This window comes from Arachis hypogaea, chromosome 2 (assembly GCF_003086295.3).
Source record: "Arachis hypogaea cultivar Tifrunner chromosome 2, arahy.Tifrunner.gnm2.J5K5, whole genome shotgun sequence".
NCBI lineage: Eukaryota > Viridiplantae > Streptophyta > Magnoliopsida > Fabales > Fabaceae > Arachis > Arachis hypogaea.
In genome coordinates this window covers 19,875,894-19,900,670 of record NC_092037.1, presented here as the reverse complement: position 1 = coordinate 19,900,670, position 24,777 = coordinate 19,875,894, and the positions used below count along the sequence as shown (strand labels likewise).

General features: G+C 40.5%; 2 non-coding genes across 2 annotated transcripts; one reads left to right on the top strand and one right to left on the bottom strand.

Moving 5' to 3' along the window:
• Positions 1 to 4,816: 4,816 nt before the first annotated feature.
• Positions 4,817 to 4,920, bottom strand: LOC112765295 (small nucleolar RNA R71). Its single transcript, XR_003183627.1, has one exon. It is a non-coding gene; the product is annotated as a small nucleolar RNA R71 (small nucleolar RNA).
• A 19,316-nt stretch (positions 4,921 to 24,236) lies between these two features.
• On the top strand, positions 24,237 to 24,344 carry LOC112764642 (small nucleolar RNA R71). Its single transcript, XR_003183273.1, has one exon. It is a non-coding gene; the product is annotated as a small nucleolar RNA R71 (small nucleolar RNA).
• Positions 24,345 to 24,777: the final 433 nt, after the last annotated feature.

The window sequence follows — 24,777 nt, the reverse complement described above, 5'->3', positions numbered from 1 at the left end:
CCAAAAGAGTTCAACACATAATATAATATCTTCAAACAAAGGTGGAGAGATTCTAAGCAAAACACAAAGTAGAGAAAATAAATATCTTCGCCGGCTCTCAGACGAACCACAGCTCACTTCTGAGCACCTGGACCTGTATCTGAAAAACAAAATATATATACGGAATGAGAACCCCGGGCCCATGGGTTCCCAGTACGGTAAAAGTGCCAAATAAATACAATGCACTGCAATAAAAACTCACTAAGCATCCTAAACTCCTTTTCACCAAGTATCCAGCCTAGATTCTCACTAATCCATAAATAGGCATCTGTCGTGAGGGAATACTAAATCTAGTTCATATTACACATGTTTCCCAACTTTCTGATTACTCCACGAATCAGACTCAGAATCATAAGCAAAACCATCACCAGTTATTCTGCCTCAGCAACTCTATATCAATACATCATACCCTCGCCTAGAGCTAGTGAAATCACATCACTGCGTCTACCCAGGGGGCTCAAATGATCTCATTCAAAAATCATCATCATCATGCATCCGCATTATCAATTCATCTCATCAAGAACAACCCTCAACATACACCGATACCAACATGATGGATCTCTCAGTTGTACAAACACAAGCAATACAGACAAGTAATACACAAATAAGGTACAAGTAGAACAAGTAGCACATAATCAGGTAACATAGCATATATAATGTAGAAATCCAAAACAAATAGGCAAACCCAAACAATTCAAACATATGCAAATGATGTATGCCTGCCCTATGGCTGATGATATCATCTGTCGGTTATATAGCCAACCCGACACGTCCTGGTAGCTAACCATGGACAGAAACACCCCTTGCGGAGCAAGTAGGTTTGAGCTACAACCCCCTTGCTACTACCCGCTCAGCCCAGAGCCAGTGGAACAACCACTACTGCGGCTACTACCCAGGCGGGTGTTTAACAGCTCAACCTGGAGCGAGTGGAATCACCACTACTACCGCTACTACCCAGGCATCACAGTCTCTAACCTGGAGCAAGTGGGACGAACCACAACCCTTGCTACTACCCAGGTATCACAATCTCTGACCTGGAGCAAGTGGGACGAACCACAACCCTTGCTACTGCCCAGGTATCTCAAGCATTAACCCGGAGCAAGCGGGACAAACCACAACCCTTGCTACTGCCCAGGTATCTTAAGCATATATTCATTCAATCTCAATTCATATTATCAATCCTCATTGTTATCAAATCTCAAACATTAACCTGGAGCAAGTGGGACGAACCCCAACCCTTACTACTACCCAGGTACCAGAGTTACATTCATTCAAAACTCCATGATTAACTCATTTATCATAAACATCATTTTTCGTCTCATACCCGAAGCAAGTGGACTAGCCACTGCTACTACCCAGGGAAACTCGTATCTCAGATAGTGGAAGTGCAAATCACAATTATCAATAATTCAGCATAAACATGCATGAATTCTCATCCATGGATCAACATCCATATCAGCCATCCGGCTCAAGGTTAAATCCATAACCAGCCAATATTCATAGCATACACAGATATTCCGGCTCATGGTTCAATCCAGAACCAGCCAATTCATAAACAATTACGGCCCTTCGGCCAATGGCATAACAAGAACTTCCACCACCATCCTCCACATCCCACATAATCATCAATGATCCTCATTGATTATTCATTTTCCCCTTGCTTCACTCGCAAGTAACCTCATTCACTAGCTGATGCCAAGGCATCTTAGGCTAGTTTCACTAGCAATTTTCTGTTAGTTTTAGTTGTTTTATGCATTTTCTTGAGCTTAAAGTAACCAAGAATGGTTAAATGAATAACAAAGCAATGAACCATCCAAACAGTATGATTTTTATGCAAATTCCATGAGTTTTTAGTTATATTACTTGAATGCTATGAATAGAAGATTTCTCATGAAATTTTGCAAGACTTTGATGCAGTTGGTTGGATGATTTCAGGGAAGAAGAGGCTAGACAAGGAAGCAACAAAATCAATAAAGGAAGCTTGAATACCACATGTGGAGTTTAAGTTCCAGTTTAAGCTTAAACTGGAACTTAAACTGCCAAGCCATATAATGCTGGGAACTGGCGTTTAAGCTCCAGTTTAAGCTTAAACTGGAGCTTAAACGCCAAAATCATGAAAGCTGAGAAAAGCTGAAACTGGCGTTTAACCTCCAGTTTAACCTTAAACTGGAAGTTAAACGCCAGAAATGAGAAATGCACCAGGGAGCATTCCCACGTTTAAGCTCCAGTTTAACCTTAAACTGGAGCTTAAACGCCAGAAATGAGAAATGCACCAGGGAGCATTCCCACGTTTAAGCTCCAGTTTAACCTTAAACTGGAGCTTAAACGTGTTCGACTATTTTTTCTCCTCCAGGGTTGCTTTCTCATTTCCACGTTTAAGCTTCAGTTTAACCTTAAACTGAAGCTTAAACGTGTTCGACTATTTTTTTCTCCTCCAGGGTTGCTTTCTCATTTTCACGTTTAAGCTTCAGTTTAACCTTAAACTGAAGCTTAAACGTGTTCGACCATTCCACACTCCGTAGTTGCTTTCTTCCATTTCCACGTTTAAGCTTCAGTTTAACCTTAAACTGAAGCTTAAACGTGTTCGATTACTTTACCCTCCAGGGTTGCCTTCTTCCATTTCCACGTTTAAGCTTCAGTTTAACCTTAAACTGAAGCTTAAACTGCAACTTAAACGCCACTATTTGAAAAGGTTTCTGGGCCAAAGATATTGCAGTTTAAGTTAGCATTTGAGCACAAACATTAACTTAAACGTACTCTGGTATGAAACCCAATTGAATATCATGGTTTATGGGATTGGGCCTGAAGAATTGATGAGTCTGGAATTTAAATTTGTTGAGTCATGTGTCATTACTTGATTATCACTAAGTTGGCTCAATGAATGTTACAGAATTGGATCAGCAGCCTCATCAGGATTATGGATCATAAACCCAAAGCAAAAGGAAATCAGGGAAAGGCCTCAAAGCCCAAGAAACACAACAGAAGCTCAATTTAGAAAGTGTATAAATAGGATAGAGTTTAAGTTAGTAGGGATGGTTTTGGACTTTGGATCATTTTTCTAGTTTTCATACTTTTTGTAATTGAATTCAGAGCTATGACTCACTAAACCCCCTTTCATTGGGTTAGGGAGCTCTATTGTAATTCAATGAATCAATAATAGTTTTTATCTTCTTCTTCAATCTTTTCTCTTGAGTTTTGTTAGAAAGCTTCTCGATCTAATTCCATTGGTTAGTTGTCTTGGGAAAGAAACTATCCATAATTGGAATCCTTCGGAACCTTGGGAAAGGAATGGAGGATTCATGCTAGAGAAGCTTTCTCACAGTGAATTGGATTGGGGTTTGGATGGATATTGTGACATGTAATCCTACCAAATTGTGGTTCATGAAACTGTGTGGTATAATCAGTGATCGAGCATCATCTCTTCTTATGAACATTTAAACCAAGGGATTGGGAATTTGTTTGTTTTTAGAGAGAATTGGTGAGCCAAGGGATTGGGATCCAATCATATAAGATTGCCAAGCAAAATTCAATGAATGCATTGGTTGAGGAAGGGATAAGAATGTTTTGATTCAGAGATCTCAATATCTCCTGAAACCCAATGAATTCCCCATTTCTGATCTACCACTTTCTCTTTACATCCTGCAATTAAATTCATGCAATCACCCCGATCCCTTTTTAATTTCAGCAATTTAGCTTCTCGCTCTTTAATTCATGCAATTTAACATTCCGCAATTCTCATCTAAATTTTGATTCCGCTCAACTAGAACACACTTCTAATCCGAATTGCTCACTCAACCAATCCTTGTGGGATTCGACCTCACTCTATTGTGAGTTTTTACTTGACGATAACCGGTGCACTTGCCGGAAGGAATTTTTGCCGATCGTGCAATTTCCTAAAATCGTAGCATCAAGTTTATGGCGCCGTTGCCGGGGATTGGTTTTCGATTGACAATTCTCAAATTGGAAGTTAACTAGATTGAGCATTTTTCTTGTTTTGTTAATTCAGTTCAAGTTACTTGTTGAATTTTAATTTTTGCACTCTGTTACTTGCTTTCTTTCTTTATGCCTTTAAATTCAAGCAACTAACTCACTGACTCACTAACTATTTGAATTAATTCCTCAACTGCTCTAACCATACTCTTCCATTAACCAAGAGTATTTCACTTGTTTGCTGCCTGTGCTGTGTTCTTGTATGACATGTAGGAGAGGAAAGACATCAACTCCTCCATATACCGAACCAGAGAGGACCCTTCATAAACTTAGAAGGGAAGCAAGAGGGAAGAGAGTACTGGGAGAAGAAGAATCTGAAGGAGAATCTGAGGACAACTTTGAGGAAGCTCTAGACCTTAACATGGATAGAGAAGTTCACAACCATGAGAGAGCTGATGGAAACAATGCCATCCCCGAGAGGAGGGTTCTTGGTTCATACATAAACCCAACCTCTGGGAATTGTGGTAGCAGCATTCAGAAACCACCCATTCAGGCCAACAATTTTGAACTCAAACCACATCTAATATCACTGGTGGAAGATCATTGTTCATTTGGTGGGAGTGCTAATGAAGATCCAAACCAACATCTCACAAAATTCCTGAGAATTTGCGACACTGTGAAGTCCAATGGAGTCCAGGAAGATGCCTATAAACTGCTCTTGTTCCCATTTTCACTTAGGGACAAGGCAGCTAAGTGGCTAGAATCATTCCCAAGGGGGAGCCTAACAACCTGGGATGAGGTGGAAAGCAAGTTTCTGGCACGTTTCTACCCCCCACAAAAGGTCAATAGGCTTCGATCTGAGGTTCAAACTTTCAGACAACAAGATGGTGAAACTCTCTACGAGGCATGGGAGAGGTTCAAGGATTTGACAAGGAAATGCCCACCAGACATGTTCCATGACTGGGTGCAATTACATATTTTCTATGATGGACTTTCTTATGAATCAAGGAAGGCTGTAGACCATTCTTCAGGAGGTTCATTGAACAGGAAAAAGACTGTGGAAGAAGCCATTGAAGTGATTGAGACAGTGGCTGAGAATGAGTACTACTATGCTTCAGAGAGACACAACACTAAGGGAGTCATGGAGCTGAACCATGTTGATACAATTCTAGCCCAAAACAAGGTGTTTGCCAAGCAACTAGCAGAGCTCACCAGGAAATTAAAAACAAATCAAGTGGCTGCAATACACACACAAGATCAAGAGGAAGTAAGCACTGAAGGAGGTGATTGGGAAGAGGCCAACTATGTGGGAAATCAACAAAGGCAACCATATGATCCACATTCCAACACTTACAACCCAGGCTGGAAAAACCACCCAAACTTTGGGTGGGGAAACCAGCAAACCCAATCACAAAACCACAAACCTTACAACCCCAACCAACATAACAATTTCACATACCAAAACTCCAACCAAAGATCATACCAAGCCACACAAAACATTTACTCCCAACCACCATATCATGGCCAAAATAATCAACCTGCCCAACCTAATCCGAACCAACAATTTCAAGATCAATTAAACATGATAGAAGGAATGCTTGCAACCATGGGTCAAGATATAACCGAATTGAAAGCCTTTAAGGAAGAAGTAAATTCTAACTTGCAAAACCAAGGAGCTGCCATCCAGAAGCTAGAAAATCAAATTGGGTATTTGTCTAAGCAAACCCCTGGGCCAAGCGTTTCTCATGCTGCCAAGGCTATTGCAAGGGAAGAATGTAAGGCCATAACCCTCAGAAGTGGAAAGAAGCTAAAGGAGATCTCAAAGGAAACCACAGAGGATGAAGCAAAAGAAAATGTGAGAGACAAGGAACAGGGACAATCTTTTACACCATCTGCAACAAAAGAAAAAGAAAAAGAGGTCCTGAAGCCTTATACACCCAAGGCACCATATCCTCAACGTTTGATGAAAAGCGAAAAGGATGGCCAATTCTCCATATTCTTGGAGATTTTCAAGAAGCTTCAAATCAACATTCCGTTTGCTGAGGCAATAGAGCAAATGCCACTCTATGCAAAATTCTTAAAGGAATTAATGACCAAGAAGAGAAGCTGGAGAAATGATGAAACTGTGTTGTTGACTGAAGAATGCAGTGCCATCATTCAACACAAATTGCCTCAGAAATTGAAGGATCCAGGCAGTTTCCAAATCCCCTGCATAATAGGAGAAGTCATGGTGGAGAAGGCCTTGTGTGACTTAGGGGCCAGTATCAATTTGATGTCTCTAACAATGATGAGAAGAATGAAGATTGAGGAAGCCAAACCAACAAGAATGGCCCTCCAATTGGCAGATCGAACTTTTAAATTCCCTCATGGGATAGTTGAGGATTTGTTGGTGAAAGTGGGAGATTTTATATTTCCTGCCGATTTTGTGGTGTTAGATATGGAGGAAGAAGCCAAAGCTTCGATAATCCTGGGAAGACCCTTCCTGGCTACTGCTGGAGCCATCATAGATGTCCAAAAGGGTGAACTCACTCTTAGACTACAGGATGAGAAATTGGTGTTTAACGTATTCAAGGCAATGAGCTATCCATCAGAATCACTAAAGGAATGCATGAGGGTGGATGTAGTGGACATTGCAGTACACGAAACCTTTGAGGAAACAACAAAGGAAGTGGCAGAGGAGGAGTTCACCAAGGATATTGAAATTAGTGACATCAAGGCTGCTGAAACAACCATGCCAAGCATGCCAGAGAGAGTGAAAGAAGAGAAGGAAGCACCAAAACCTGAGCTCAAAGCATTACCCCCTAATCTCAAGTATGCATACTTGGGTAGTGATGAGAGCCATCCTGTTATCATTAGCTCTGCCCTGAGCCAAGAACAGGAAGAAGAATTGATCAAGGTGCTACAAACTCATCAAGATGCCATTGGATGGACCCTAGCTGATTTGAAGGGGATAAGTTCATCCATATGCATGCATAAAATCTTGTTAGAAGAGGATGCTAGACCCTCCATTCAAGCTCAGAGAAGATTGAATCCCGTCATGAAAGAAGTGGTACAAAAGGAGGTCATGAAGTTATGGCAGGCAGGGGTAATCTACCCCATTTCTGATAGCCCATGGGTTAGTCCCATCCATGTAGTTCCCAAGAAAGGTGGCATAACTGTGGTGCCAAATGAGAGGAACGAACTCATACCCACAAGAACTGTCACTGGGTGGAGGATGTGCATAGATTACAGGAAGCTCAATGAAGCCACCAGAAAAGATCATTTCACACTCCCATTCATGGATCAGATGCTTGAAAGGCTTGCAGGACATGCTTACTATTGCTTTCTGGATGGATACTCAGGCTATAATCAGATAGTAGTTGATCCAAGAGATCAAGAGAAAACATCATTTGTTTGTCCATATGGAGTTTTTGCTTATAGACGCATGCCCTTTGGATTGTGCAATGCACCTGCCACTTTCCAAAGATGCATGCTGTCCATCTTTTCGGACATGATTGAAAAATTTATTGAGGTTTTCATGGATGATTTTTCTGTGTTTGGAGATTCTTTTCCTAGCTGCCTACACCACCTTGCCTTGGTGCTTAAAAGATGCCAAGAGACCAACCTAGTATTAAACTGGGAAAAGTGTCATTTCATGGTCACAGAAGGAATAGTCCTTGGCCACAAAATCTCTAATAAAGGCATTGAGGTGGACAGAGCTAAGGTGGAACTCATTGAAAAACTACCTCCACCAAGTAATGTCAAGGCAGTTAGGAGTTTTTTGGGACACGCTGGCTTTTACAGAAGGTTTATTAGAGACTTTTCTAAAATAGCCAAACCTTTGAGTAACTTGCTTGTCTCTGATACACCCTTTGTATTTGATAAAAATTGCATGCTAGCCTATGAACTTTTGAAGTAAAAACTTTCTTCTGCACCTATCATTGCCCCACCTGATTGGAACTTACCTTTTGAACTGATGTGTGATGCATCAGACCTTGCTATTGGGGCAGTGTTAGGACAAAGGAAAGACAATTTGGTACATGTGATTTATTATGCCAGTAAAGTCTTGAATGATAACCAAAGGAATTACACAACCACTGAAAAAGAACTCTTGGCAGTAGTCTTTGCATTTGACAAATTTAGATCCTATCTCATTAGATCTAAAGTCATTGTCTTCACTGATCATTCAGCTTTAAAATACTTACTTGCTAAACAAGAATCCAAACCAAGACTTATTAGATGGGTTCTTTTGTTGCAGGAATTTGACATTGAAATCAAAGACAAGAAGGGTGTAGAGAACAAGGTGGCAGACCATTTATCAAGGATACCATGTGAAGAAGAAAGCACACAAAGCACACATATAAATGAGTGCTTTCCTGATGAACAACTCATGGTAATTCACAAAGCACCCTGGTTTGCAGACATAGCAAACTTCAAGGCCACTGGGAGTTTGCCGTTGGAATTTAACAAGCATCAAAGGAAGAAATTGGTAAATGATGCCAAATACTTCATCTGGGACGAACCATACTTGTTCAAAAATGTTCGGATGGCATACTCAGAAGATGCATATCAGAGGAAGAAGGAAGGGAAGTCTTATGGGACTGCCATGGCTCCACTTATGGAGGACATTTTGCAGGAGAAAGAACAGCAGCTAAGGTGTTGCAGTGTGGTTTTTATTGGCCCACTATCTTCAAAGATGCAAAGAAACTAGTGAAGCACTGCCATGAATGCCAGAAAGCAGGGAACCTGCCAAGAAGAAATGAAATGCCACAACAATTCATTCTGGAACTTGAATTGTTTGATGTATGGGGGATAGATTTCATGGGACCCTTTCCCACCTCATACTCAAATAATTACATTCTTGTGGCAGTAGACTATGTCTCCAAATGGGTTGAAGCAATAGCAACTCCAACCAATGATAATAAGGTAGTCATGAACTTCCTCAGAAAACACATTTTTTGCCGTTTTGGGGTTCCAAGAGCAATCATCGGTGATGGAGGAAGCCACTTCTGCAACAAACCATTAGAGGCATTGCTTCTAAAATATGGAGTCAAACACAAGGTAGCCACACCATACCATCCACAGACAAGTGGGCAAGCCGAAATATCTAATAGGAAACTCAAAAGAATCCTGGAAAAGACTGTGGGAACTTCAAGGAAGGACTGGTCGATTAAGCTAGATGATGCTCTTTGGGCATATAGGACAGCTTTCAAAACACCAATTGGAATGTCTCCTTACCAACTAGTATATGGAAAAGCTTGCCATTTGCCACTGGAGTTGGAGCACAAGGCATTCTGGGCCTTGAAACTCTTGAACTTGGACAGCAAAGCTGCTGGAGAAAGAAGGATGTTGCAAATTCAAGAGTTGGAAGAATTCAGAGCTGAAGCTTATGAGAATGCCAAAATTTACAAAGAAAGAGCAAAGAAGAAGCATGACAGCAACATAGCCCCAAGGAAATTTGAAGAGGGACAAAAAGTATTACTCTACAATTCTAGGCTGAAGCTATTTCCAGGGAAGCTAAAATCAAGGTGGTCTGGACCATTCCTTGTCACCAAGGTCTCCCAATATGGACAAGTAGAAATCATGGAAGAAAAGTCACAACGAACCTTCACTGTGAATGGTCAAAGACTCAAACATTACTTGGGAGATGTGGAGGAGAAGGACAAGGTTAAATATCACCTCAACTGAGGAAGCTGACCGTCAAGCTAATGACGTTAAAGAAGCGCTTGTTGGGAGGCAACCCAACCTGAGGTAATACTCCTTTGCTGTTTCTTTTATTTGTTTCAATAAAAAGGTGAAGTAGTTTCTGTGCATTGCAAAGAATTAAGTTTGGTGTTTCACACCAAACAATGAATTCGTGGATCAATAATTCAAAGGGGAATGTGTGACTCTAAGTTTGGTGTTCCACCATACAGATCAACTGAACACAACAACCTTTGAATTATATGAAAGGAACAACCATTCTAAGCAATCACAGAAATGCTTAAAATCCTTAGCAGCAACTTCATTCCAAGGAGAATTCAAGGATTCAAAGAGCAGAGGAGTAAGTAGGAGACTAAGTTTGGTGTTCACACACCAACTTAAGACTCAGACACTTGCCCATACATAGTTGAGCTAACCACTCAAGTGCTTGAGAAGCAAGCAACTTCATCACTCTTTGCAGGAAAGGAAACAAGGATCTTAGAAAGAACATGAAGCAACAACTAGGAGAAGAAGGAGAAATTAAATTGTTTCCTGGCAACAAAGAGAAAACAAGAAATTTCACAAGGTGGTGTTGTTCCTTGACCATTCTTTAAAAGGCAAACAAAAGCATGCTTGTTCTGGTTTAAACAAAAGCATGCTTGTTCTGCTTTGAATAAAGTGAATGCCTAGATGTTTGGATATAACTTCACCTTCTTAAACAAATGCTTGCCATGCTTGTTCTGTTTCCAAAAATAAAATAAAAGTTTGAACAAAAGTAACTTGGCTCAATTAGTGACAAATCAAGTAGAATTAAGTGGTGGTATGCATGCTTGATTGTTTAGTCAGATCACTGGAAATTGAGTGTAGAATTATCATTTGTGTGTAGAAGTTTGAATACTGTATATGGATCTTGATGAATAAATGTCTTTGGCCATGAAAAAGAAAGAAAAAGAAGAAGAAAAAGCCACTGAAAAAGGGCAACCAAAAAGCAAAAAAAAAATTGAGAAAATAAGCTAGGCACCAATGGTTTGAACTTCTGAGACAAATGCCTGTGGTGTTTATGTATTAAGGATATGCTTGGATGAATAGGTTCTGAGGAGTGTTTCAACACTTGGTAACTTGGGTTAACTAACCCGGGATTATCAACCAAAAGTCCATTATCAAGAGCAACCTAAATACAAAACATTTAGTCACACAAAAAGGTGCTGGGCACCAATGTCTCAAGAAGAAATGTGAACTAAAATGCCTGTAGTGGATATGTGTAGTGCACTGATAAGAAAAAAAGAAAATGCCAAAGGCTTATGCAACACATGACACTGAGCAAACAAGGAGCAAAGGAGCTCTAAGAAAAAAAAAAGAAAAACAAAGAAGGGAAAAGTTCCAAGGACATAAGAATAACAAGAGGCCATAGCAGTGTTTGATGGATGCAATGAAAAAGTGATAATCTTACCTGATAAGAATGAAAAAGTGATGCTGCAACTTTCTGCATAAAACCCTTCTGATGAACTTCAAGTGCTTACTAATATAGCCAATGTAATTGCTTTCTGTTTCATACTTTCTTCTCAAATAACTCAGGACTTGCTTAGGGACAAGCAAGTATTAAGTTTGGTGTTGTGATGCCAAGGCATCTTGGGGCTAGTTTCACTAGCAATTTTCTGTTAGTTTTAGTTGTTTTATGCATTTTCTTGAGCTTAAAGTAACCAAGAATGGTTAAATGAATAACAAAGCAATGAACCATCCAAACAGTATGATTTTTATGCAAATTCCATGAGTTTTTAGTTATATTACTTGAATGCTATGAATGGAAGATTTCTCATGAAATTTTGCAAGACTTTGATGCAGTTGGTTGGATGATTTCAGGGAAGAAGAGGCTAGACAAGGAAGCAACAAAATCAATAAAGGAAGCTTGAATACCACATGTGGAGTTTAAGTTCCAGTTTAAGCTTAAACTGGAACTTAAACTGCCAAGCCATATAATGCTGGGAACTGGCGTTTAAGCTCCAGTTTAAGCTTAAACTGGAGCTTAAACGCCAAAATCATGAAAGCTGAGAAAAGCTGAAACTGGCGTTTAACCTCCAGTTTAACCTTAAACTGGAAGTTAAACGCCAGAAATGAGAAATGCACCAGGGAGCATTCCCACGTTTAAGCTCCAGTTTAACCTTAAACTGGAGCTTAAACGCCAGAAATGAGAAATGCACCAGGGAGCATTCCCACGTTTAAGCTCCAGTTTAACCTTAAACTGGAGCTTAAACGTGTTCGACTATTTTTTCTCCTCCAGGGTTGCTTTCTCATTTCCACGTTTAAGCTTCAGTTTAACCTTAAACTGAAGCTTAAACGTGTTCGACTATTTTTTTTCCTCCAGGGTTGCTTTTTCATTTCCACGTTTAAGCTTCAGTTTAATCTTAAACTGAAGCTTAAACGTGTTCGACCATTCCACACTCCGTAGTTGCTTTCTTCCATTTCCACATTTAAGCTTCAGTTTAACCTTAAACTGAAGCTTAAACGTGTTCGATTACTTTACCCTCTAGGGTTGCCTTCTTCCATTTCCACGTTTAAGCTTCAGTTTAACCTTAAACTGAAGCTTAAACTGCAACTTAAACGCCACTATTTGAAAAGGTTTCTGGGCCAAAGATATTGCAGTTTAAGTTAGCATTTGAGCACAAACATTAACTTAAACGTACTCTGGTATGAAACCCAATTGAATATCATGGTTTATGGGATTGGGCCTGAAGAATTGATGAGTCTGGAATTTAAATTTGTTGAGTCATGTGTCATTACTTGATTATCACTAAGTTGGCTCAATGAATGTTACAGAATTGGATCAGCAGCCTCATCAGGATTATGGATCATAAACCCAAAGCAAAAGGAAATCAGGGAAAGGCCTCAAAGCCCAAGAAACACAACAGAAGCTCAATTTAGAAAGTGTATAAATAGGATAGAGTTTAAGTTAGTAGGGATGGTTTTGGACTTTGGATCATTTTTCTAGTTTTCATACTTTTTGTAATTGAATTCAGAGCTATGACTCACTAAACCCCCTCTCATTGGGTTAGGGAGCTCTATTGTAATTCAATGAATCAATAATAGTTTTTATCTTCTTCTTCAATCTTTTCTCTTGAATTTTGTTAGAAAGCTTCTCGATCTAATTCCATTGGTTAGTTGTCTTGGGAAAGAAACTATCCATAATTGGAATCCTTCGGAACCTTGGGAAAGGAATGGAGGATTCATGCTAGAGAAGCTTTCTCACAGTGAATTGGATTGGGGTTTGGATGGATATTGTGACATGTAATCCTACCAAATTGTGGTTCATGAAACTGTGTGGTATAATCAGTGATCGAGCATCATCTCTTCTTATGAACATTTAAACCAAGGGATTGGGAATTTGTTTGTTTTTAGAGAGAATTGGTGAGCCAAGGGATTGGGATCCAATCATATAAGATTGCCAAGCAAAATTCAATGAATGCATTGGTTGAGGAAGGGATAAGAATGTTTTGATTCAGAGATCTCAATATCTCCTGAAACCCAATGAATTCCCCATTTCTGATCTACCACTTTCTCTTTACATCCTGCAATTAAATTCATGCAATCACCCCGATCCCTTTTTAATTTCAGCAATTTAGCTTCTCGCTCTTTAATTCATGCAATTTAACATTCCGCAATTCTCATCTAAATTTTGATTCCGCTCAACTAGAACACACTTCTAATTCGAATTGCTCACTCAACCAATCCTTGTGGGATTCGACCTCACTCTATTGTGAGTTTTTACTTGACGATAACCGGTGCACTTGCCGGAAGGAATTTTTGCCGATCGTGCAATTTGTTAAAATCGTAGCATCGCTAGCCCTTTTCTAATAGCTAGGCATATCATAATGATTTAAGATATAAGTGGTGAGATCGGAGGCTTAGAAGTATGAGATTTGGCTTCTAAAACTCAAATATCAACTTTGGCATGAAGACAATGCCACGCGTACGCGTACTCCACGCGCACGCGTGGATGGCCTTAAAAACTCATCGACGCGCAAGCGTCATGCACGCTAACGCGTGGATTAAAAATCTGCCAAATCGACGCGCACGCATCAACCACGCGTACGCGTGGATACTCTCGTGCCCCAGGCACAAAGCTGGCACAGTTTTGGCACAACTCTCTGGAAAATGGCTGGGCATCGGGTGCAGCACTATCGGTGCTCCCGCGCACATCACGCGCACGCGTGGATGGCACTTTCTGGAAGATCGGCGCGTACGCGCCAAGTGCGCCCACGCGCAAGGGGTTATTCTGCTAAAAATTTTCTAAGTTAAAAACTGCAGAATTCACAGATTCAACCCCCAATCTTCCGACGGACATAACTTCCTCATTTTAAATCGTTTTTCACCCGTTCTTCGAACGGCATGGACATCCCGGATCCAATTTCATTTCTAAACAGATTTGGCACAAAACAAAGATCCGTAGTCCAAGTTATGTCCCGTCAAAGTATGCCCAAAAACCATGTTTTCATATAAAACCACAAAGTGCCATTTTCAAAACAAGCCATTTTCAACTCTTTTCAAAATCAACCAAAACATGCCAATTTCAACCCTTTTTGAAACCAATCAAAATATACCCAAAATCAACATCAAGCCTCCTCAACTCATACATTAACACTTTACCACGAATCACAAAACCATCATATAACCATCTTTACCCATTCCAAGTAAATGGCTAAATTACAAACATATCAACATGTCTTACATCCTTCCTCATCTCAATTTCCAACAATACTATCTCCAATCAACCATCATTATACATAATCAATATCATAATCACTATCACGTGGTTTCACCCCCAAATCAACCTTAATCATTTCTCAAGCATATATCACAACATACATATCTCTCATGCATTATCATACCATCAAGGCATCAATAATCATACTCACATATATGACCACATAATATATCTCAACCAAAATCAAACATACCTCATCTATACTATTTCACCCAAAATTTACCAATTTTCACACTTCAATTCCTCAAACCTCATTATTCAATAACCAACCCAATCATTCATATATTCATTATATGAAATTCATCCAATCACTTGTGTTATCATACAATGCACACATCAACTTACCTTCCTTACCTCTTTCCGGCCTCCGGCCCAAAATATACGGCCTCCGGCCCAATTTCACAATTTAAATGCATAAATCATAAATCAATACTCATTGCCCAAAACATCAAATTTTCAATACACCAAGCATACAAGGCCACACAATTCTCAACCCAATCATTAATTCACATTACATACCAACTATGCATATTAGCACCAACCATTTACACAATCCAAACTTAATCCTAGGGGCATCTAGCCTAGGAATTCTCATCACACCACACGGTACTTAAATGAAATTTAAACCGTACCTCTTGTAGCCAAATCAATTGAGCCTCTTCTTTAGAAGTCTCCACCAACCTTAGTCCCAAGCCTCACCAAGGCTCCTCAAGCAACACCAATCTCCCAATTGTGCACCAAGATCATCAAATACACTAACATAACCAATATCACATACATACATCAACCTAGGGCTCATAAAAATCACAAATCACAAGGGTTTGAGCACTTCTTACCTCAGCCCATATGAAGTAGGGATAGAACCCACTTGGAATCCATGTTGGAGTATCCCTAAACACCCAAAATCATAAGATTTCAACACTAACTACCCAAAAACGTGTAACAGAGGGGAATTTCGAAAACTAGGCAGAGATGAATGGAATACTCACCACAAAACGTAGATAGAATTGTAGAGGATGAGAAGAGCGACGCGTGGCCGCAAACGGCTCGTCAATCGGAGCTCCGTAGCTCAAGTTATGGTGATTTGAAGATCAAAGAGAGTTAGGTTTTCTCTCTTCTCTCCTCTCTTCACTATTTCAGCGCCCCAACCCCTCTTTTAGGGTAAAAATGAGCTGAAATACTCATAACTAATGTTTATATATGTTGGGTCTTGGGCCCACTTAGGCCCAGTTCACTTATTTTTGTCCGTTGGTCCAATTTTGGACCAAAACCTTTAAGATTAGCGCTCTAAATCGCACTTCAAATATTTCTACCTCCCCTAATCATAATTCCTCATTTCTTAATATTATTTGCTCATAATCAATTTTCTCAGCTGCAGTACCTGACAGGTCTCAGCCGGTACTGCCGGTCAAAATTTCACTGCGCGCTTTTACGCAGAAAACTATGTCTTCCGACTCGGAAAAATTCACTGAATCCAAATATCATATTTAAATCATCAAATTCTAATTGCCAAATCTTCCAACCATATTCGCTCCTACTTAACTCATTATTTAATTAATTTTGGTTAGACCGGGTATTACAGAGGGACCTGAGCAAAAATCTGATTCAGAGGCTGAAAAAGGACTACAGATGCTGTTGGATTCTGACCTCCCTGCACTCGAAGTGAATTTTCTGGAGCTACAGAAGCTCAATTGGCGCGCTCTTAATTTCTTTGGAAAGTAGACATCCTGGGCTTTCCAGAAATATATAATAGTCCATACTTTTCCCAAGAATTGATGGTCCAAACCGGCGTTCCAAATCAGCTTCAGAATTCCCCGCGTTTAACGCCGGAACTAGCACAAAAGTTGGAGTTAAATGCCCAAACTGGCACAAAAGCTGGCGTTTAACTCCAGAAAAAGTCTCTACACATGAAAGCTTCAATGCTCAGCCCAAGCACACACCAAGTGGACCCCGGAAGTGAATTTTTACATCATTTACTCATTCGTGTAAACCCTGGGTCACTTGTTCATTATAAATAAGACTTTTTGCTATTGTATCTGTACCTCATGACACATTACACGTTTCACATTGTATCTTCTACGGAATGAGTCTCTAAACCCCATGGTTGGGGGTGAAGAGCTCTGCTGTGTCTTGATGGATTAATGCAATTACTACTGTTTTTCATTCAATCACGCTTGCTTCTATTCTAAGATACAACTTGTTCTTCAACCTGATGAATATGATGATCCGTGACACTCATCATCATTCTCACCTATGAACGTGTGCCTGACAACCACCTCCGTTTTACCTTCGATTGAGTGTGTATCTCTTAGATTCCCTAATCAGAATCTTCGTGGTATAAGCTAGAATCTACTGACAGCCATTCTTGAGAATCCGGAAGGTCTAAACCTTGTCTGTGGTATTCTGATTAGGATTCAGGGATTGAATGACTGTGACGAGCTTCAAACTTGCGATTGTGGGGTGTTAGTGACTGATGTGTGGAAAATGATCCAACACAAAACTCACCGGCAAGTGTACCGGGTCGCATCAAGTAATAAAACTTACGGGAGTGAGGTCGATCCCACAGGGATTGAAGGATTGAGCAATTTTAGTTTAGTGGTTGATTTAGTAAAGCGAATCAAGTATTGGATGAGTGGTTTAACATTAACAGAAGCTAAATTACTTAGAATGTGAAGGGAGAGGGGAGAATTGCAGTAAATTAAAGAGTAGGAAAGTAAAAGATGCTGAATCTTAAAGAACAAGAAATTAAATGACTGAAACTTAAAGTGCAAGAAATGTAAATTGCGGTAACTTAAAGTGCAAGAAATATAAATTGCTTGAATGGAAGAAGGGATTTGAGGATTGGGAATTCAGAATTTCAGCAAAGGAAATTAAATTGCAACAATTAATAAAGTAGAAGTTGAATTAGAAATAACTAGGATCCAAACAGAAATGGATATTAACTTACAGCAGAGGTTCACAGAAGAACCAAAAAGGAGAATGGGATCTCAGGACTCAAGAGACTAGATAGCAAAGTCTAGATCTCAATTGCCTTCCCAGATCCAAGTTCACAAAGCAATTAACAAGAAATTGAAGAAGAAGCAGTAAAGGAATTGTAATTAAAATCAATTATGCAGAAGAGGAATTAAAGGGATTTTGAATGGAGATTGAGACAGAATTTCCTCAATTCTTCACACCCAAAACTCAAACAAGAAAAGTAAAAACGCTCAAGCAAGAACGAGGAAGAAGAGAGATCAATTCTCCTCCCCAATTCTTTGAAATTTAGTGAAGTCCCCAAGAGAAAGTTCAAAAGTTCAAAAATAAAAGAAAAGATTCAAAGCTCAAAAGAAAGATCAAAGTTCAAAAGTAAAGGAAAAGGTCCTAATTACATCAAACTATCTCCTATTTATACACTTCCTATTCTTGGATTTTGGAATTTGGATGGGCTTTTGAGTTGGTGAAGAAATGAATTAAATTGGATTTTTAAACCAATTTTTCAGCCCAAGAACAATTGCTTCCAGGAGGCTGCCCTGCCCTTGTGGAGGGCAGGTGGTGCGCGAAATTGTGAACAAATACTTTTTCACAACTCTCATAATCCCCGGTCATGAACCCCAAAGACTTGGTAGCTCAATACCATGGCATTACACAACTTCGCACAACTAACCAGCAAGTGCACTGGGTCGTCCAAGTAATAAACCTTACGCGAGTAAGGGTCGATCCCACGGAGATTGTTAGTATTGAAGCAAGCTATGGTCATCTTGTAAATCTTAGTCAGGCAAACTCAAATGGTAATGGTGATGAACGAAAATAACAAAAAGGTAAAGATAGAGATACTTATGTAATTCATTGGTAGGAACTTCAGATAAGCGCATGAAGATGCCTTCCCTTCCGTCTCTCTGCTTTCCTGCTGTCTTCATCCAATCCTTCTTATTCCTTTCCATGGCAAGCTTGTGTAGGGTTTCACCGTTGTCAATGGCTACCTCCCATCCTCTCAGTGAAAGCGATTGCATATGCTCTGTCACAGCATAGCGGAATTCAGCTGTCGGTTCTCGGTCAGGCCGGAATAGAATCCATCGATTCTTTTGCGTCTGTCACTAACGCCCCGCCCGCTAGGAGTTTGAAGCACGTCACAGTCATTCAATCATTGAATCCTACTCAGAATACCACAGACAAGGTTAGACCTTCCGGATTCTCTTGAATGCCGCCATCAGTTCTTGCCTATACCACGAAGACTCTGATCTCACGGAATGGTTGGCTCGTTTGTCAGGCGAGCACTCGGTTGTCAGGCGATCAACCATGCATCGTGTAATCAGGAATCCAAGAGATATTCACTAGAGCCTTGGTTGCTTGTAGAACAGAAGTGGTTGTCAGTCACCTTGTTCATGGGTGAGAATGATGATGAGTGTCACGGATCATCACATTCATCAAGTTGAAGAACAAGTGATATCTTAGAACAAGAACAAGCGGAATTGAATGGAAGAACAATAGTAATTGCATTAATACTCGAGGTACAGCAGAGCTCCACACCTTAATCTATGGTGTGTAGAAGCTCCACCGTTGAAAAATACATAAGCATGAGGTCTAGGCATGGCCGAATGGCCAGCCTCCCAATGATCTAAGATAGCATAAAATGAAGATAGCTACCCCACGATATGATCTAAGAACTAGATGTCCAAAGATGAAAATACAATAGTAAAAGGTCCTACTTATAGAAAACTAGTAGCCTAGGGTGTACAGAGATGAGTAAAAGACATAAAAATCCACTTCCGGGCCCACTTGGTGTGTGCTTGGGCTGAGCAATGAAGCATTTTTCGTGTAGAGACTCTTCTTGGAGTTAAACGCCAGCTTTAGTGCCAGTTTGGGCGTTTAACTCCCATTTGGGTGCCAGTTCCAGCGTTTAACGCTGGGATTCCTGAGGGTGACTTTGAACGCCGGTTTGGGCCATCAAATCTTGGGCAAAGTATGGACTATCATATATTGCTGGAAAGCCCAGGATGTCTACTTTCCAACGCCGTTGAGAGCGCGCCAATTGGGTTTCTGTAGCTCCAGAAAATCTACTTCGAATGCAGGGAGGTCAGAATCCAACAGCATCTGCAGTCCTTTTTGGTCTCTGAATCAGATTTTTGCTCAGGTCCCTCAATTTCAGCCAGAAAATACCTGAAATCACAGAAAAACACACAAACTCATAGTAAAGTCCAGAAAAGTGAATTTTAACTAAGAACTAATAAAAATATACTAAAAACTAACTATATCATACCAAAAACATACTAAAAACAATGCCAAAAAGTGTATAAATTATCCGCTCATCACAACACCAAACTTAAATTGTTGCTTGTCCTCAAGCAACTGAAAATCAAATAAGATAAAAAGAAGAGAATATGCAATGAATCCCAAAAAGCATCTGTGAAGATCAGTATTAATTAGATGAGCGGGGCTTTTAGCTTTTTGCCTCTGAATAGTTTTGGCATCTCACTCTATCCTTTGAAATTCAGAATGATTGGCTTCTGTAGGAACTTAGAATCCAGATAGTGTTAATGATTCTCCTAGTAAAGTATGATGATTCTTGAACAAAGCTACTTATTGAGTCTTGGCTGTGGCCCAAAGCACTCTGTCTTCCAGTATTACCACCGGATACATACATGCCACAGACACATAATTGGGTGAACCTTTTCAGATTGTGACTCAGCTTTGCTAAAGTCCCCAATTAGAGGTGTCCAGGGTTCTTAAGCACACTCTTATTTGCCTTGAATGACAACTCTTATTTCTCTATTTTTTTCGTTTTCTTTTTCTCTCTTTTTTTTCGTTTTTTTTTTTTTGAATAGAAATGCTTTTTCTTGCTTCAAGAATCATTTTTATGATTTTTCAGATCCTCAGTAACATGTCTCCTTTTTCATCATTCTTTCAAGAGCCAACATTCATGAACCACAAATTCAAGATACATATGCACTGTTTAAGCATACATTCAGAGGACAAAAATATTGCCACCACATCAAAATAAATAAACTGTTATAAAATTCAAAATTCATGCAATTCTCCCTTTTTCAATTAAGCACGTTTTTATTCAAGAAAGGTGATGGATTCATAGGACATTCATAACTTTAAGGCATAGACACTAAGACATTAATGATCACAAGACACAAGCATAGATAAACATAAGCATAAAATTCGAAAAACAGAAGAACAAAGAACAAGGAAATCAAAGAACGGGTCCACCTTAGTGATGGCGGCTCTTTCTTCCTCTTGAAGATTCTATGGAGTGCTTGAGCTCCTCAATATCTCTTCCTTGTCTTTGTTGCTCCTCCCTCATGATTCTTTGGTCTTCTCTGATTTCATGAAGGATGATGGAGTGTTCTTGATGCTCCACCCTTAGTTGTCCCATGTTGGAACTCAACTCTCCTAGGGAGGTGTTTAATTGCTCCCAATAGTTTTGTGGAGGAAAGTGCATCCCTTGAGGAGTCTCAGGGATCTCATGATGAGTGGGATCTCTTGTGTGCTCCATCCTCTTCTTAGTGATGGGCTTGTCCTCATCAATGGGGGGTGTCTCCCTCTATGTCAACTCCAACCGAATAACAGAGGTGACAAATGAGATAAGGAAAGGCTAACCTTGCCAAGGTAGAGGACTTGTCCGCCACCTTATAGAGTTCTTGGGCTATAACCTCATGAACCTCTATTTCTTCTCCAATCATGATGCTATGGATCATGATAGCCCGGTCTATGGTAACTTCGGACCGGTTGCTAGTGGGAATGATTGAGCGTTGTATAAACTCTAACCATCCTCTAGCCACGGGCTTGAGGTCATGCCTTCTTAATTGAACTGGCTTTCCTCTTGAATCTCTCTTCCATTGGGCGCCCTCTTCACATATGACTGTGAGGACTTGGTCCAACCTTTGATCAAAGTTGACCCTTCTAGTGTAAGGATGTTCATCTCCTTGCATCATAGGCAAGTTGAACGCCACCCTCACACTTTCCAGACTAAAATCCAAGTATTTCCCCCGAACCATAGTAAGATAATTCTTTGGATTCGGGTTCACACTTTGGTCATGGTTCTTGGTGATCCATGCATTGGCATAGAACTCTTGAACCATCAAGATTCCGACTTGTTGAATGGGGTTGGTAAGAGCTTCCCAACCTCTTCTTCGGATCTCATGTCGGATCTCCGGATATTCACCCTTTTTGAGTGAAAAAGGGACCTCGGGGATCACCTTCTTCAAGGCCACAACTTCATAGAAGTGGTCTTGATGCACCCTTGAGATGAACCTTTCCATCTCCCATGACTCGGAGGTGGAAGCTTTTGCCTTCCCTTTCCTCTTTCTAGAGGTTTCTCCGGCCTTGGATGCCATAAATGGTTATGGAAAAACAAAAAGCAATGCTTTTACCACACCAAACTTAAAATGTTTGCTCGTCCTCGAGCAAAAGAAGAAAGAAGAGAGTAGAAGAAGAAGAAATGAGGAGAAAGGGAATGGCTTTGTATTTTGGCCAAAGGGGAGAGAGATGGTGTTTAAGGTGTGTGAAAATGGAGGAGTGAAGGAGGGTTTATATAGGAGAGGGGGAGAGGGATGTTCGGCCATTTGAGGGTGGGTTTGGGTGGGAAAGTGGTTTGAATTTGAATGGTGAGGTAGGTGGGGGTTTATGAAGGATGGATGTGAGTGGTGAAGAGAAAGATGGGATTTGATAGGTGAGGGGTTTTTTTGGGGAAGAGATGTTGAGGTGATTGGTGAAGAAGAGAGAGAGTGGTAGGGTAGGTGGGGATCATGTGGGGTCTACAGATCCTGAGGTGTCAAGGAAAAGTCATCCCTGCACCAAATGGCATGCAAAATCACATTTTGTGCCATTTCTGGCGTTAAACGCCGGGCTGGTGCCCATTTCTGGCATTTAACGCCAGCTTCTTGCCCCTTTCTGGCGTTTAACGCCAGTCTGGTGCCCCTTTCTGGCGTTAAACGCCCAGAATGGTGCCAGACTGGGCGTTAAACGCCCAACAGCTAACCTCACTGGCGTTTAAACGCCAGTAGGTGCGTCCTCCAGGGTGTGCTATTTTTCTTCCTGTTTTTCATTCTGTTTTTGCTTTTTTCATGGATTTTGTGACTTCTTATGATCATCAACCTACAAAAAAGATAAAATAACAAAAGAAAATAATTAATTATAAAACATTGGGTTGCCTCCCAACAAGCGCTTCTTTATTGTCATTAGCTTGACAGAGGACTCTCATGGAGCCTCACAGATACTCAGAACCGTGTTGGAACCTCCCAACACCAAACGTAGAGTTTGGTTGTGGCCTCCCAACACCAAACTTAGAGTTTGACTGTGGGGGCTCTGTTTGGCTCTGTTTTGAGAGAAGCTCTTCATGCCTCTTCTCCATGGTGATAGAGGGATATCCTTAGGCCTTAAACACCAAGGATTCTTCATTCACTTGAATGATCAACTCTCCTCTATCAACATCAATCACAGCCTTTGCTGTGGCTAGGAAGGGTCTGCCAAGGATGATGGATTCATCCATGCACTTCCCAGTCTCTAGGACTATGAAATCAGTAGGGATGTAATGGTCTTCAACCTTTACCAGAACATCCTCTACAAGTCCATAGGCTTGTTTTCTTGAGTTGTCTGCCATCTCTAGTGATATTTTTGCAGCTTGCACCTCAAAGATCCCTAATTTCTCCATTACAGAGAGGGGCATGAGGTTTACACTTGACCCTAAGTCACACAAGGCCTTCTTGAAGGTCATGGTGCCTATGGTACAAGGTATAGAAAACTTCCCAGGATCCTGCCTCTTTTGAGGCAGTTTCTGCCTAGACAAGTCATTCAGTTCTTTGGTGAGCAAAGGGGATTCATCCTCCCAAGTCTCATTTCCAAATAACTTGTCATTCAGCTTCATGATTGCTCCAAGGTATTTAGCAACTTGCTCTTCAGTGACATACTCATCCTCTTCAGAGGAAGAATACTCATCAGAGCTCATGAATGGCAGAAGTAGGTCCAATGGAATCTCTATGGTCTCATTTTGAGCCTCGGATTCCCATGGTTCCTCATTGGGGAACTCATTGGAGGCCAGTGGATGTCCAGTGAGGTCTTCCTCAGTGGCGTTCACTGCCTCTTCTTCCTCCCAAAATTCGGCCATGTTGATGGCCTTGCACTCTCCTTTTGGATTTTCTTCAGTATTGCTTGGGAGAGTACTTGGAGGGAGTTTAGTAATTTTCTTGCTCAGCTGACCCACTTGTCCTTCCAAATTCCTAATGGAGGACCTAGTTTCATCCATGAAACTTTGAGTGGTTTTGATTAGATCAGAGACCATGGTTGCTAAGTCAGAGGTATTCTGCTTAGAGCTCTCTGTCTGTTGCTGAGAAGATGATGGAAAAGGTTTGCTGTTGCTAAACCTGTTTCTTCCACCATTATTGTTATTGAAACGTTGTTGAGGTCTCTGTTGATCCTTCCATGAAAGATTTGGATGATTCCTCCATGAAGGGTTATAGGTGTTTCCATAGGGTTCTCCCATGTAATTCACCTCTTCTGTTGAAGGGTTCTCAGGATCATAAGCTTCTTCCTCAGATGAAGCTTCCTTAGTACTGCTTGGTGCATTTTGCATTCCAGACAGACTTTGAGAAATCATATTGACTTGTTGAGTCAATATTTTGTTCTGAGCCAATATGGCATTCAGAGTGTCAATCTCAAGAATTCCTTTCTTCTGACTAGTCCCATTGTTCACAGGATTTCTTTCAGAAGTGTACATAAATTGGTTATTTGCAACCATTTCAATCAGTTCTTGAGCTTCTGCAGGCGTCTTCTTCAAATGAAGAGAGCCTCCAGCAGAGCTATCCAAAGACATCTTGGACAGTTCAGAGAGACCATCATAGAAAATACCTATGATGCTCCATTCAGAAAGCATGTCAGAAGGACACTTTCTGATTAATTGTTTGTATCTTTCCCAAGCTTCATAGAGGGATTCTCCTTCCTTCTGTCTGAAGGTTTGGACTTCCACTCTAAGCTTACTCAATTTTTGAGGTGGAAAGAACTTTGCCAAAAAGGCATTGACTAGCTTTTCCCAAGAGTCCAGGCTTTCTTTAGGTTGAGAGTCCAACCATGTTCTAGCTCTGTCTCTTACAGCAAAAGGGAATAGCATAAGTCTGTAGACCTCAGGGTCAACCCCATTAGTCTTAACAGTGTCACAGATTTGCAAGAATTCAGCTAAAAACTGATGAGGATCTTCCAATGGAAGTCCATGGAACTTGCAATTCTGTTGCATTAGAGAAACTAATTGAGGCTTAAGCTCAAAGTTGTTTGCTCTAATGGCAGGGATAGAGATGCTTCTCCCATAGAAGTTGGGAGTAGGTGCAGTAAAGTCACCCAGCACCTTCCTTGCATTGTTGGCATTGTTGTTGTTTTCGGCTGCCATGTGTTCTTCTTCTTTGAAGAATTCGGTT